Below are 13,432 nucleotides of genomic sequence, written 5' to 3'. Positions count from 1 at the left end.
TTTTTCTAAGACAATATAGAAAATGAATTTCAAAAATTATTTTGTAAAAGTTCGTTTTTTCTGAGTAAAATTAAAATAGATGGCAGTGCACAATACTTTTATCCAATATCACTTTAAAATGAGTTTTCTGACACACTGGTGTTTTATAATCAAGTCAATGGCATGTTTTAAAACGTCAAATACTAAGGACTATAATAAATCCATTACATTGCATTAGTCTTATGACAGAAACACGATTATCATTATACATTTTTGAAACTATAATACTTTTCTAAATTTATACTGATTCAAAAAAATAGAAGACCATGAATTATTCTTTTCTTTAATACGATATCAACTATTCTTCCCTTTTAACATGTTTCAAAGTTCTTTCGTGTACACTGTAAAAGATATAGATCTCCTTTTTTCTATATCGTACCGACGGCATTAGCTGCGAGGTTGTTCTCGACACGGGAAAAGTCCAGATGTCAAGCTATTTCGAGCGCGGATAGCACTGGGATGGGTGACCATCTGTTACGTGCTACCGGGTTGTGTATTCGCTGCTTTTTAACTAATATCGAGCGAGAGGTTTGACGTTGAGGATAATTTCATTGCCGCTTCTTAGAACGGGATATAAAATATTTTGCGAGGAAGAAGGCCCGCACGCTTTTTAAAAAATGATTGAAATTTGATGTTTAATATAGGTACTCTTATAAAGTATTAGATTTCGCATCTATTTATCGAATGAAAAAATGTTGTAACTTTCTTCCTTTTTGAAATAATTGTACTGAAAACGATTTTTGCATAGCGTAAAAAGGTCGTTTATCTTTTTTGTTATGAAAAAAGTGATTACTTTTTTCTGAGCACGTGCACGAAGGACATTTTAATATTTTCAATCAAAAAGTTTATCGAGGTAAGTTTAAGCAATCAAAAACTTCTAACGGACGCAAGGGTGTACGCAAGGGGGGATTTTTGGATTAACCCCCAACCCACGAAATGTGAAAAAACTTGTGTAATTTTAATTTTATCAAGTTATAAAATTTGAACAGACCACTAATACCCCCCCTCCCCCGACATCTCTTTCTGCTCACGCCCCTGAGTGGACGACATGTTCAGTAGCATCTGTAAAAGTTTTTTTGGAAGTTTTACTTTTATCAAAGAAGCCGTTTATGAAATAAAGTAATTTTATTGTTGTGCGCGCAGTGCCGTAAGATGGAACTAGTAGCGGAGACTTGGAGACCTGTAGGCCAGTCTTTTTTTGTATTAGGAGGAGAAACCTTGCATAGGCACCTATACTAGTAATCGTCTACCTGAGTAGGAGATTCTTAGGATGGGCAGTGTCAAATTCCTACTGGCTAAAACGCCCGCTCCCGCCAACCCATATCCTCGGAACTGCTTTTTGAATTGATTCACGGACATAGGGTCAAGGCCAATGCGCCCTGACTTGGCGACCCTTATACATATGCCCACACGGACTTCTTCATGCTCCATTACGAGCCCCAAAGATGATCATGCTAGAATTTCTTATCTCATGCAGCGCAACCCAGAACATTTATTTTTTCGGTTTTTAGTTTTCGGTTGATACCTTTGTTATGTACCTGTCTATACTTTTCTAGTAGTACGCCTAGTTCTACCTCTAGTTCTTGCCTTTCCATCTGCCATCTGTCATACCCAAGAAACGTGTGTTCCACATTATCGATCTTGTTTGCACAGTAGTCGCATCCTGGTTAATATTTTCTCTTTCTACGGTGCATGTATTCGTTAAAGTTATCGTGACCAGACAAAAATTGGGTAAAGTGGAAATTCACCTCTCCATCTTTCCTGTTTATCTAGCTAAAAAAATCACCTGCAATTCGAGCAGTCCACCTGCCTCTTGCTTCTGCATCACATTGCTCTTTCCATTTTCCCATGGTTGCTGTCCTTTCTTCCTTAGCTATCTCTTTCCCGAAACCTAATTTCTTTGCCTCGAAGATCCTCTTTTCTCTCAGCCGCCAGAAGGTCTATGGGTGGGATTCCGTAATTTACTAGGACTACGGGTCCAGAAAGCGACGTATAAGTGCACGCCACTCTCAACGTCCCCTTCCTTTGTACCCTCGGTAGCTTGTCTCTATATTTCTTAATCTTCAGAGCGTCAGCCCAAACTTCCGCTCCGTAGAGCATGATGGAGTGAGTTACGCTTATCAGAATCTTCCTCTTGCAACTTTTGGGTCCAGCCATGTTCTGCATTAGTCTCGATAGAATTCCCACCATTGGTTCCGCTTTGTCAGCGGCTTTGCTAATTTGCTTTGAGAAAATGAGATTCTCGTCAACCCACGTGCCCAGGTACTTCAGCGCGCTTTTTTCTATTACTTCGTGTCCGGTGATGTCGATTAAGAATGGGTTGCTAAAAATTTTTTGCCTTGTTAAGATTAGCACCTGCTTCTTTTTATTAGCCAGTTGCAACCCATCATCTTCAAGCCAGGTTTGGACCTTTTTCAAAATGAATGCCACTCTAAACTTTGCTTCTTCCTCCGTTCTGGCTGTAATTGTTGCAGCAAGATTGTCGTCGAAACCCACCAGTTTGATGCATGCTGGTAGTTCTATTATTGCCACTTCATTGTATACAACGTTCCAAAAATCCGGCCCAAGAACCGATCCTTGAGCTACTCCCGCTGTCACTTTGCCAGTGTGCGTGACTTCTGTTGTTCTGTACATCAAGCTTCTCTCGCTCGAGTAGCTGCTGATGATGCATCGGCTATATGCGGGAACTCTGAACCGTCTTTCCAGGACGTCAAGAATGTCAGCTCACCTAAAGGATTTGAAGGCATTCCTGACGTCAAAGGTTGTCATTACGCAAACCCTCCTTGATCTATGTTTACCGCTCCATTCTAAATCAGTCTCTCGGAACGCTGCGAGTATCGCTTCAATTGTTGACCTTTCCTGCCGAAAACCATGCTGATTCTCAGCCAAGCCCCCTATAGCCTCGATTACGGTTCTTAGTCTGGCACGTATAAGCTGCAAGACTAACCTTTGCTTTTTCCACCTGGAACAGAAAACTCCAGTTTCCAGGCAAACGTCAAAAAGGTTTAAAAGCATATGTGGTTACTCCTTTACCATCACTTTACTCATCTCCGTCGGGATGCTATCAGGACCAGACGCCTTTTCGTTTACCATCATGACTGTAGCGATCTACAATTTATCCTTAGTGAAGAGAGGAATTGCTTCGAGTAGCACTTTTTCCTTGATGACCCGGTCAGGGTGCTTAAGAAATAGTTCACCCACTATCTGCTTTATCAGTTGTGGTTCCCAGATAGCAACTGGTGATCATGCATAAAGCTTACCAGTCACTATCTTTTACCTAAGGTCCCAGGTGTCCGTGTCCACTCACAAACGAACCTCCAACCATTTTTCATGCTTGCTGGCGTTTATATCAAGATCTACATCTTTTTGTCAAGCAAATATTCTTTATTCGTCTGGGTTGCTTTTCTCGCTCTTCTACGAGTTCGGGGCACTTTCGGCTTCAGCTGAAAATAAATCATTCTTAGCTCCGCTATTTCCCCGTTCCACCAGTATACCCGGGGCTTTTGGGTCTTCCTTGATTTCTTCGACATTAAATGTCACATTCTTCCTTAATTAGGAGAATTGTGTTCTCCACGAGGATATATGTATTTTTTTTAGAGTCTCTGGTCAATGTTAACTATCGTAGCATTCTTTCTCCCTTTTCAGCAATCGTGCTCAGCATTTTGGTCGTATCCAGTTTATCCTTATCCAGCCACTTCCACTCTTTTGCGACTTGTAGAGCTTAGACCTCTAGTTTTCGCCATTCACCTTAAAGTTTATATACTGATGTTCGCTGGCCTTATAGTCTTTGGGTACATTCCAGTCCTTGACCCCACGTGCTACCGCTGGTGTAGCCATGGGAATGTGAAGGATGGTGTTTCGATAGCCTGTTCTTCTATAGGACGTCGTGTTTCTATTGTTGAGGATGGTCAAATCTAGGATTCCCGACATTTCAGTAACCTCTCGCCTCTTCTGTTTGTCCATGGCATCCCCCATTCATATGACTTCGCACTGAAGTCGTATAGCAGGATGATTTCTCCGTCCAAGACACGGCATAGAACTTCAATTTCTTCCAGATTTTCTCGAAAGACTGCCACTTCCTTGTTTGACGAGAGGTAGGGTAGAAACTGACAATTGTCTACAATTGTTACATTGAAGCACTACCGTCATTCTGATCTCTTATTACGCTCTCGTTCGGCTAGTTCGCCTAGTCTGCCATCATCTCTCGTTAAGGTAAAACGGTAACTTCCTCCAAATAGTTCCAGCAAAACCACTCGCAAAATAATGCATTAATTCAAATTTTGTTTTTTGCATTGTTAAAAGTAAATCGAAATCTATTGCGGGCTTCTCTTCAAAATTAATTCTTTTCATTTTTCTAAGATTTTCATTAACAAAATCTTAGATTATCTAATTCCGAAAATTTTGGATGTTAAAAATGGGAGAAGTCCGCGATGCGGAAAGTAATAATAAACATAATATCAATAAAAAAAGATTAAATTATTCGTTTATTTAAACAAGATTTTGCTGAAAACAAAGTAAAATAAACGAAGAAAAATTCTGCGGAAAACCAGTTTTTTAGTTCCCAGCTTTACCGCCAGAGGTCACTACTGATCTATTCCTGACTTGAGACTATCCTTGTGAAAACTGCAATGTCGGTAACATTGGAGAACTTATACCTGCATATACCTCAGAGCGAGACGAAGCCCTTGCTTATGACTTATTATTTGAGAAAATATGAAATTACAATAAAGATATTACTGAATTTCCAAAGTTATTGAAGTATTTTGAATTAATATAGCGGAAAAATATACTAATTTCACCATTTATTCCAGATCAAATAATGTGAGATTCTTTCAGAAAAGTTTTCTTTCTGCCAAACCTCTTGCAAAATAATGCACAAATTGCAATTTCGATTATTTAATGTTTATTGCTACATATATTGATAAGGCGGGCTTCTTTCGCAATCGAATCATATCCGAAACTACACTTTTAGTATTTAATAAATAAAATGGAAGTGATTATTGAGCATATTATCTCTTGGTAGATTTCGGTAAAAAAAGTTTTTTTTTCTACCAAAACACTAGAAAAATAATGAAAAATTTGCACTTTTGTTTATTTAATTTGATTGATATACTTTCCTATTTGGCGGGCTTCTCTCGAAATTAAATTATATTCGAAATTACACTTTTAACATCAATAAAATAAAAGTGATTATTAATCAATTTACATTTCGGTAGATTTCGGTAAATAAGTGTTTTTTTCTACCAAAATACTCGAAAAATAATGCAATATTTGCATTTTTGTTTATTTAATGTTGATTGGTACACTTTTATATTTGGCGGGCTTCTCTCGAAATTAAATTATATTCGAAACTACACTTTTAATATCAATAAAATAAAAGTGATTATTAATCAATTTATCTTCCCATAGATTTTGGTAAAAACGTGTTTTTTTCTACCAAAAAACTCGAAAAATAATGCAAAATTTTCACATTTGTTTATTTAACTTTGATTGATATACTTTTATATTTGGCGGGCTTTTCTCGAAATTAAATTATATTCGAAACTACACTTTTAATATCAATAAAATAAAACTGATTATTTATCAATTTATCTTTCCGTAGATTTCGGTAAAAAAGTGTTTTTTTTTTCTACCAAAACACTCGAAAAATAATGAAAGGTTTAAACTTTTGTTAATTAAATTTTTTTTTAATTCCAAGCATGAGAAAATTGATGCAATTTAAAATTCTCCAATTTAGAAATTCCAAAATAATAAAACTTCCTATACAGCTTATGATATTACTGAATTTGAAAAAGAAGCACAATATAAAATTTACGTGATATAATTTCTGAAATAACAAAATATCCGATACTGTAATTTTCTAATTACTACATTTTCTATTTGGAATATTTTATTTTTATAGAATTTTCAGTCAGTTTGAGTTTCTGAGTACTATAAATAACCGGTCATAGAATTTTGAAATTTTGAAAAAATTTAGTTTCAAAAAGTTTTGATACGATCAAATTTTGAATTTTCAACTTTTTCACCAAATTAAAAAAGTTGTTATAATCATCTTGTAGGGCTTTCAAAAATCGACGTTTTTCTTCTCCTGACTTTTTTTCATATGATGCGTTGTTTGGCTTAAAATGTTCATTTTAGTTTGTTTTTTGGATTTTGAAAATGCTCTAACTCTGATCATTTTCTTTTGACAGAAAAAAGTCATAGAAATACATTGTTTGAGTTTCTGAGTACTATGAATAACCGTTCATAGAATTTTGAAATCCTGAAAAAATGTGCTTTCAAACATTTTGAAAACGTGCTCACATTTTGAATTTTGATCCAAAATAGCTGGGTTATGAACTTGTTCTTTCTTTTTAAACCTTAAGAAAGTGTGCTAAAGCAGAGTCCAATCTGATAAATTTTTCGACAGTTATCGTGCATACAGAATACAGATTACAGGCAGACAAACACCTTCGTAGAAATCGTTTTTTCTGACTCAGTGGGTCACATTATTAAACTGAACAAAATTTAATTAAATTGTCGGGTTGCAGGAATATGAAACTTTCAAATATTTTAGATTTTAGCTTTACGATTTTTCACCGTGATAAATTGCAAAATTACCAAAAAAACGTTTTTTGTTCATAAAATCAGATTTTGTGGGCGCATAGAAAATTTATAAACACAATTTTATTAATTTAGTTTTTTTTCTTATTGCATGCGAATACATTATTTGATATTTCACGCGCATATTGTGTAGACGAGATATTTAACAATTTGCTATATTTCCCTTCAGCTGAGCAGGTAAGCCGAGAAACATGGTTTGATAAAAATGGTTGAATATTGTCTGTCTCTCTGGTTGCTAAGTTTCTCGTTCTAACAGGTCAAAAATTTCACCAACCGAATCCTACCAATTTTCGGGTATGAGGTTTTCTTCATACTTGCCAGGGGGCACTAGACTGTATTTCCGATTTTCTTATAGATGTCACTGCAGTCATTGCCGTGCTCAACCAAACCTACCGTTTCGCCTTAAGCAAAGAGGACACTTGGCTTCATTCGTGCATTGAAAAGCTCTGTGCCTATCCTTGCCACACTTCCATGACAAAAGCCATTAAGCTACCTCGGAACTCCGCTTTTGACGTGCTTACCGTAACGTTCTAAATAGCTGAGGCACTTTTAAGAGCCTCTTTTATTTCGTCTGTGGTAGTTGCGACATCTAAATCCCGTATCTGAATCTACGCACGCAGTGCCACCTGCCGGACATCCCCAGTTTGGTTGAAGGACTTTTTCAGCGCAGTACTGAAATTGGTGCGATTTTCACTAGACACTTCCAGTTCTAGGAGCACATTTCCCTATCTCCATTGTTCATCAGTTCTTGCTTCTCCTTTCTGTTGCGGCGAACAACTTCATTTCAACCTGAGGTGGTTCCCTCAATCTAGGGTTTTTTTCGGCCAGGTGTCTTCTCTATTATGCTTCTTTTTTATTGCGCAGTTGTAATTTCGGGCTCTTGCGCCTAGTCTTCTGTCTGAAGGCCCTGCTACAGGATCTCATGGCTACGATTTCATTAGGAAGATCCTTAGCACTCTCCACATTGACTCAAGGTTCCTTTCCCTAGTTGGTTTTTATCCGCCCCGGGTATTTGGAGGACCAGCAGCCCTACACAGGTTGCGCGGATAGCACGTTAGGCCAGTCTTATATCACCTGACATTACTATACCTTAAATAAAGTGATATAATCTGAGATGTGACTAATAATTGAAGTATATCATACTGGCGACGAGGATCGATTGAACTTAAAGAACGTGTGTTATTGAATACATTAAATGCATTTCAACAGTGTGTGAGCAATAAAAGTTAGGATTTAAATCAATGTCGGAATAGAATACATATGTGGAAAAGTAGGAAGTAAAAACTGGCTGGATTTATAAGTTATCAAAAGTGGAAGTACAGACGAAGCTATCCATAAGGCCACTACGAATAATACCTCTTGCCTTGATCCTTCCTTAGTGTGAAAACACTAATTTGTTTCAAACGATATATTATAAACGAGAACGATATTTTATAATTTCGAAAAATATTATAAAATATGAAAATATCACAATTAATATTCGATATATTTGGATAAAATATAAAAAAACTCATAAAAAACATTAAAGTTTCGAGTTCTACGGCGGCATTATTGGTAGCGCCTGACTCGAATTTCGAAGTCACCATGAAAGTGAGGGAAGCGTCTAGGCGAGCTCGAGCAAGGGTGAGGGGAAGCGGCCTTATTCGTAGCGGCCTTATTGATTGTGTTGCGTAAACTTCAAGTAGTTGCAATACGTAAAAGTGACGTCGAAAATTCTGAGTGTAGTGATAATTTGAATAGTGAGGAGTCTAAGGAGAATATTACAGCAAAGGAACAAAAGAAGATCAAGTGTATGAACGCAATAAGCTCGAGTAACAAAATTAACCTACAGTTTAAGTTAGGTGTAGAAGATTGAGAAATTTTTATCGAACACTTAGAATTCTTTTTTGATGCCTTATATATCGCTGATAACAAAAAAACGCTTAGTGCTCTTAACAAAGGTGGATATTGAGACATGTAATTCTATAAATATTCTTTTGATCAGTACACAACCCTTAAGTCATGTTTTTCTCTTCCTCCTTGTGCACACTTGTATTGTTTAATTCGAAAATGTAAACATCAACCCGAAAAAAATCAGATTCTAAGCAAAAGTGCACCATTATTAAGATTCTGTAAATAAAGGGTTTCTTAAAATTGCAACCATCGAAGGTGTAACATATCAAAACTAAAAAAAAAATTCTTTACGTTACAAATTTGCTTGTTTCTTTTAGTTTAGGTGCACAAAAAAACGCTGGTGTTAAATTTGTTGCAGCTCAAATTTCATTGGGCTCCCAATGATCATTTGAGAGAGTTTTCAAGTCTCAAATGTATTCCTCTGAACGTAGGTGCCCATGTGGGCATCTAGGGGAAAGTATCATTTAGAGACTTAAATTTGGCTCATGCAGAGTTGTGGAGTTCTGAACCGCGCTGTCAGCCACCTGAATACCTGTCAAAGCAACTATTTGCTTTGCGATATTAGCCTAAATAATTGTTAATAAGGAAACCAATTGAAACAATATTGACCTAATTTTCAAATTTCTTTCATCTAATAGGGCGTACCAGTCAGTTAGAATAAAATTATAACTTCCTAATGCAACTTCCAAAAGTTAGGTTAGTCATGCCCGTCGACATTTAAACTAAAGCCGGGATGTATAGAAAAAGTCATGACCGTCTACGTATACAATAAGGTATTTTCGCTCCAATCACTAGCTCACTTCACTTCGTTGAATACTGAGAGGATAACAATTGACCAAATGCATGGGAATCGGTTAATTTTTGCTCTATTTTTTTAAAATCTTCGTAGAAGGTCATTTTTCTGTATAAGTGCAATTGAAAAATAGTTTTTCTTTTTTAAGGACTATTTAATGCAATAATAAAATCATAATAATTTTCATTCCTGCGTGCATTAGGGCTGAGCGCTAGTTGTCTACCCTTTGAAGCGCTATTCAAAATTACATTGAAAAACAATTCTTGTAATTTAAATGAATAATTAATAAAATATACACAAGGATGTATACACAGTGTGTATCTTTTGATTTAAGACAAGAAAAAAATTTATAACGCATATATTTGATGAATAACAGTTTATTTTCATTGAATTTGAAAGAATGACTAATATTTCTCAAAATATTTGTTACTAGACACATTTTTTTAAATACCATATGATATTTTCAGCCCACCTTAGTAAAGCACAGACCCATACCCAGTGTAGCAGAGTTTTGTCTGCCGTTTTATGCTAAAGGGCTTAAATGATGCTTTAGCAACAAAAAAGATCCGTTTATATACGGGTGTTTCTCAAAAAGTTGGCCACTTTAGGGAGTATAGTTTCTGAAAAAAAAGTTGTTCGAACTTACTGAAATTCTTTTTAACCTTATAGTACTAACTATCAATTAATAGAAAATAAGCACAACCGCGAAAAAAATGCATGAATTAATATTAAAAAATTATAAAAATGTTAAGAATAGCTCACATATTCTGAACTTAGTGAAATCGTACAAACTAATTAGTTCTCAGTCAATTCACATAAAATTCAATAAAAAATTGATAAAAGACAATGGTGTACCACCCTGTCATTTACTTTCTCTTGATTTTCTCGAAATGGTTAAAAAATGAAAATTCTATGTACCATGATTTATTTAAATAAACATCAAATTATCTCAATAACAACATTTACCTTCCATTGTTGGGTGGGTCAAAATAACTTTTTAAATCCCGTTAGCATTTTTGCTACACACTCGCGTCAAAATGATTATTTTTCAATCTCAATCACTTATGCGCTATATCGTAGTAAATTTAAAGTCCAAGGAATGCTAGCGCTTCACTTTTTTTGCATTTTTATGTTTTTTTTTCTCTGAGTTCTGTATTTTTCATACATCGTTTTATCTAAGGTGAATGAGCTTGCGTAAAGCAATTTGATTAAAAATAAAAGTTGCAAATCTTACAGAAACTGTAGATCCTCTTACCAGACTTTTTCATATTCGAGCAATATCTAAAATTAGCGGTTGCATTTATTTCATCCTTCTTGAAACGCTGCGATTTAGTTTCTCATGTAAGTTTTAGAAATAGTGAAGGTAACTTCTTTTATGGCAATTTTCCTTTCATCTGCACATGCAGTATTCTATGAAATAGTCGCATTTATGATCGATGATTGGATAATACGGACTAATATGATTGACGTTCACTTTTTTGATCCAATAATAGGCATTGCTCGACTGCAATACATATCGTGTATGTCGACCCCTCGTATGAATTGGTTATAGGAAGAAATTGCATTCGGGACTTAAATATCTTCCTTCCTTGCCGACTCTTTGTTGTAACGTTTAACGAAAATAGGTGATGTTACACCTGTAGCCGTAGATAAAATGGATATGATTTTTCAAGCCTTTAGTGTTATGAAATTGAGTTTACTTTTCTTTTCATGTTTCACGACATGAGTATCTCTAGGTGCATTTTTTCGATTCGATTCTTTCTTACCTTCCCATTTGCAATAATCCTCTCTTTTGAGGTGTAAGAATACATCAAGGGAAGATAACAAATTGTCGAAATATACGTGATATTTCTTCAATTTTCTGTCTAAAATTTTATAGATGAGGTGCTCCACAGAACAACGCGACTATCCATAACACATTTGGCTAAATCCCCAGTCTTGTTGGAACCTTTAACTTTGTCGCTCTCATTGACATCACCTATCTTATGATATTTTATCTTAGCTGCTATCATCTAAAACTTGTCTTGACTCATAACATTTTCTACAAGATCAGATCTTAGAAATGGATCAAATGACCAATAATCCGTTTGTGCTGACCTCTTATTGAAGGTGGTGTGTACAATGATTCCAATAAAGACGTCAAAATATTCATACCATAATTCAAATCCATTTTCTTTCGTAGCATCAGTTACTTATTTTTTTTAGTTGCCTAGAGAAAAATTATTTAGATAATTCTACCAGAGAGAATTATAATATTTCTTTCTTATCTTTATCAGTCAATAAAATCTCATTCACAAGAGTTCCGTCAAAACTTTTTTCTCCACTGACCCATAATTATTCATGCTTTTCTTCGGCTTTTGTTTGAGATGTATTGGTTTCTTCGGCCATTTAAAGAAAGTTTTCAGGAAAAAAGTGCTCTCGAATCCATCTCAATCGAAATTCTCTTTATCACTCTCATCACCTGAATTCCCAGAATCACATGTATTCGGAAGGAAGATCATGTCAACATGATCTTCAACTTCCATCGACTTAAAATGATCTACAAAACCATAATTAATTTGTGATAAACTTAAAGCGGGTTCTTGATTCTTACTCAAATTTCAAGTTGCCGACAAAAGGGCAGCGAATTATGTGAGGCACGGGCTCGTCGGTGATTCGTAAACAAGTGTGAAGTTGACGAGTATGTGGGGCACGTGTGCGTTGATGATCCGCACTCTATTGTCAAGCTGCCGTCAGAGCGCAGCGAATTGTGTGAGGAACGGGTGCGTCGGTAAATCGTAAACGATTGTGAATTTGCCGAGTATTTTTTCCACTGCGCTTGGTCGCAAACAAATAAGTATGATGCTGAGAATTTCGATTTACGTGAAGTGTATACTTCATGTCAAACAATACTCGTGAAAAAACTAAATTAGATTGTTTCAAAATACCTGAAATTAATCTAAGCTGATATCAGACTTAGCTGGAATGTAAAAAAGTGCACTAAGGGAACGTACCATTTTTGTGAGATATGCTACTTACGTTTTTGCTAAACTTGCTTTACACCAGCTCATGTGACGGCCCTAAGCAGAGCAGTAAACCTAATTGACGGACAACTGGAGTAGAAAGTCCTCGCGATTGAAACCTTAATGGACATCGAAGGAGCCTTCAATAACAGCTTTGGAGAGGTGATCAGGGCGGCCATGATTGGACATTGTGTGCCTTTTGCAGTCGCGGAATGGACGCGCCAAATGTGGGCTAACATAAATCTAACTATGACTAAGGATGATACCACATTATATGGAACCGTTGACTCGAGATGTCCACAGGGTGGAGTCTTATAACCAAAAAAAAATGCTTCGACATGTTGGGCAGTAAACATTTTAACCTTCGGCACACATTAAAATTTTTTGTTATAATAATGATAACGATGCCCACCCTATTGGATTCGCCATTTTGAATTTCGCAATCAGCGACCCCAAGAATTATTGTATACATATTTTCATACAAAAATGAAAATTTTATAAAAAATTAGTCCGACATATTGGATCCACCATTTGGAATTTTGCAAATCTGATAGCGAATTCGTGATCAGCAACCAAAAAAACCTATCTAATCAATTTTGAGGGATAATTAAATTTAGAAAAATTTAGAAAGAGTAAAAAAGTAAAATGAAGCAACATCTATAAATCTGCATGAAATATATTTCACAAGTGTTGCACTTTTTTGCAACCTGATATTGAAAAAAAAATTCTCCATATTTTGCCAGTCTAAGTCCCAATAACACGTTTTGTGCTATTCTTAGCATAATAAAGTCATTTTTACGCACAGAATCAGTCTTTTCCCCAAAAAGGCACTGAAAAAATGCCATTTTTTACTTAAAATACATATGGAAAAATTTGCCCTGAGAAAAATGTACAGCGGCCTCGTCAAAATCTAGGAATACAAACTTGTTGTAAATTTTTTTGCTATTCAGACATTAATGGGTTAAACTCTTTACCTTTTTAAAAGAGGACAAGATACTACTTTATCGCGTGGCGATACGCACGATCAATTCATAGGTGTGTTTGTGTGGGGTAAAAACGGTCCTTAAAAAAAGGTATCGCCATATTCTCCGAAAAATTCGGG

The sequence above is a fragment of the Belonocnema kinseyi genome, chromosome 3 (assembly GCF_010883055.1).
Source record: "Belonocnema kinseyi isolate 2016_QV_RU_SX_M_011 chromosome 3, B_treatae_v1, whole genome shotgun sequence".
Classification (NCBI taxonomy): Eukaryota; Metazoa; Arthropoda; class Insecta; order Hymenoptera; family Cynipidae; genus Belonocnema; species Belonocnema kinseyi.
This window is presented reverse-complemented; position numbering follows the sequence as displayed.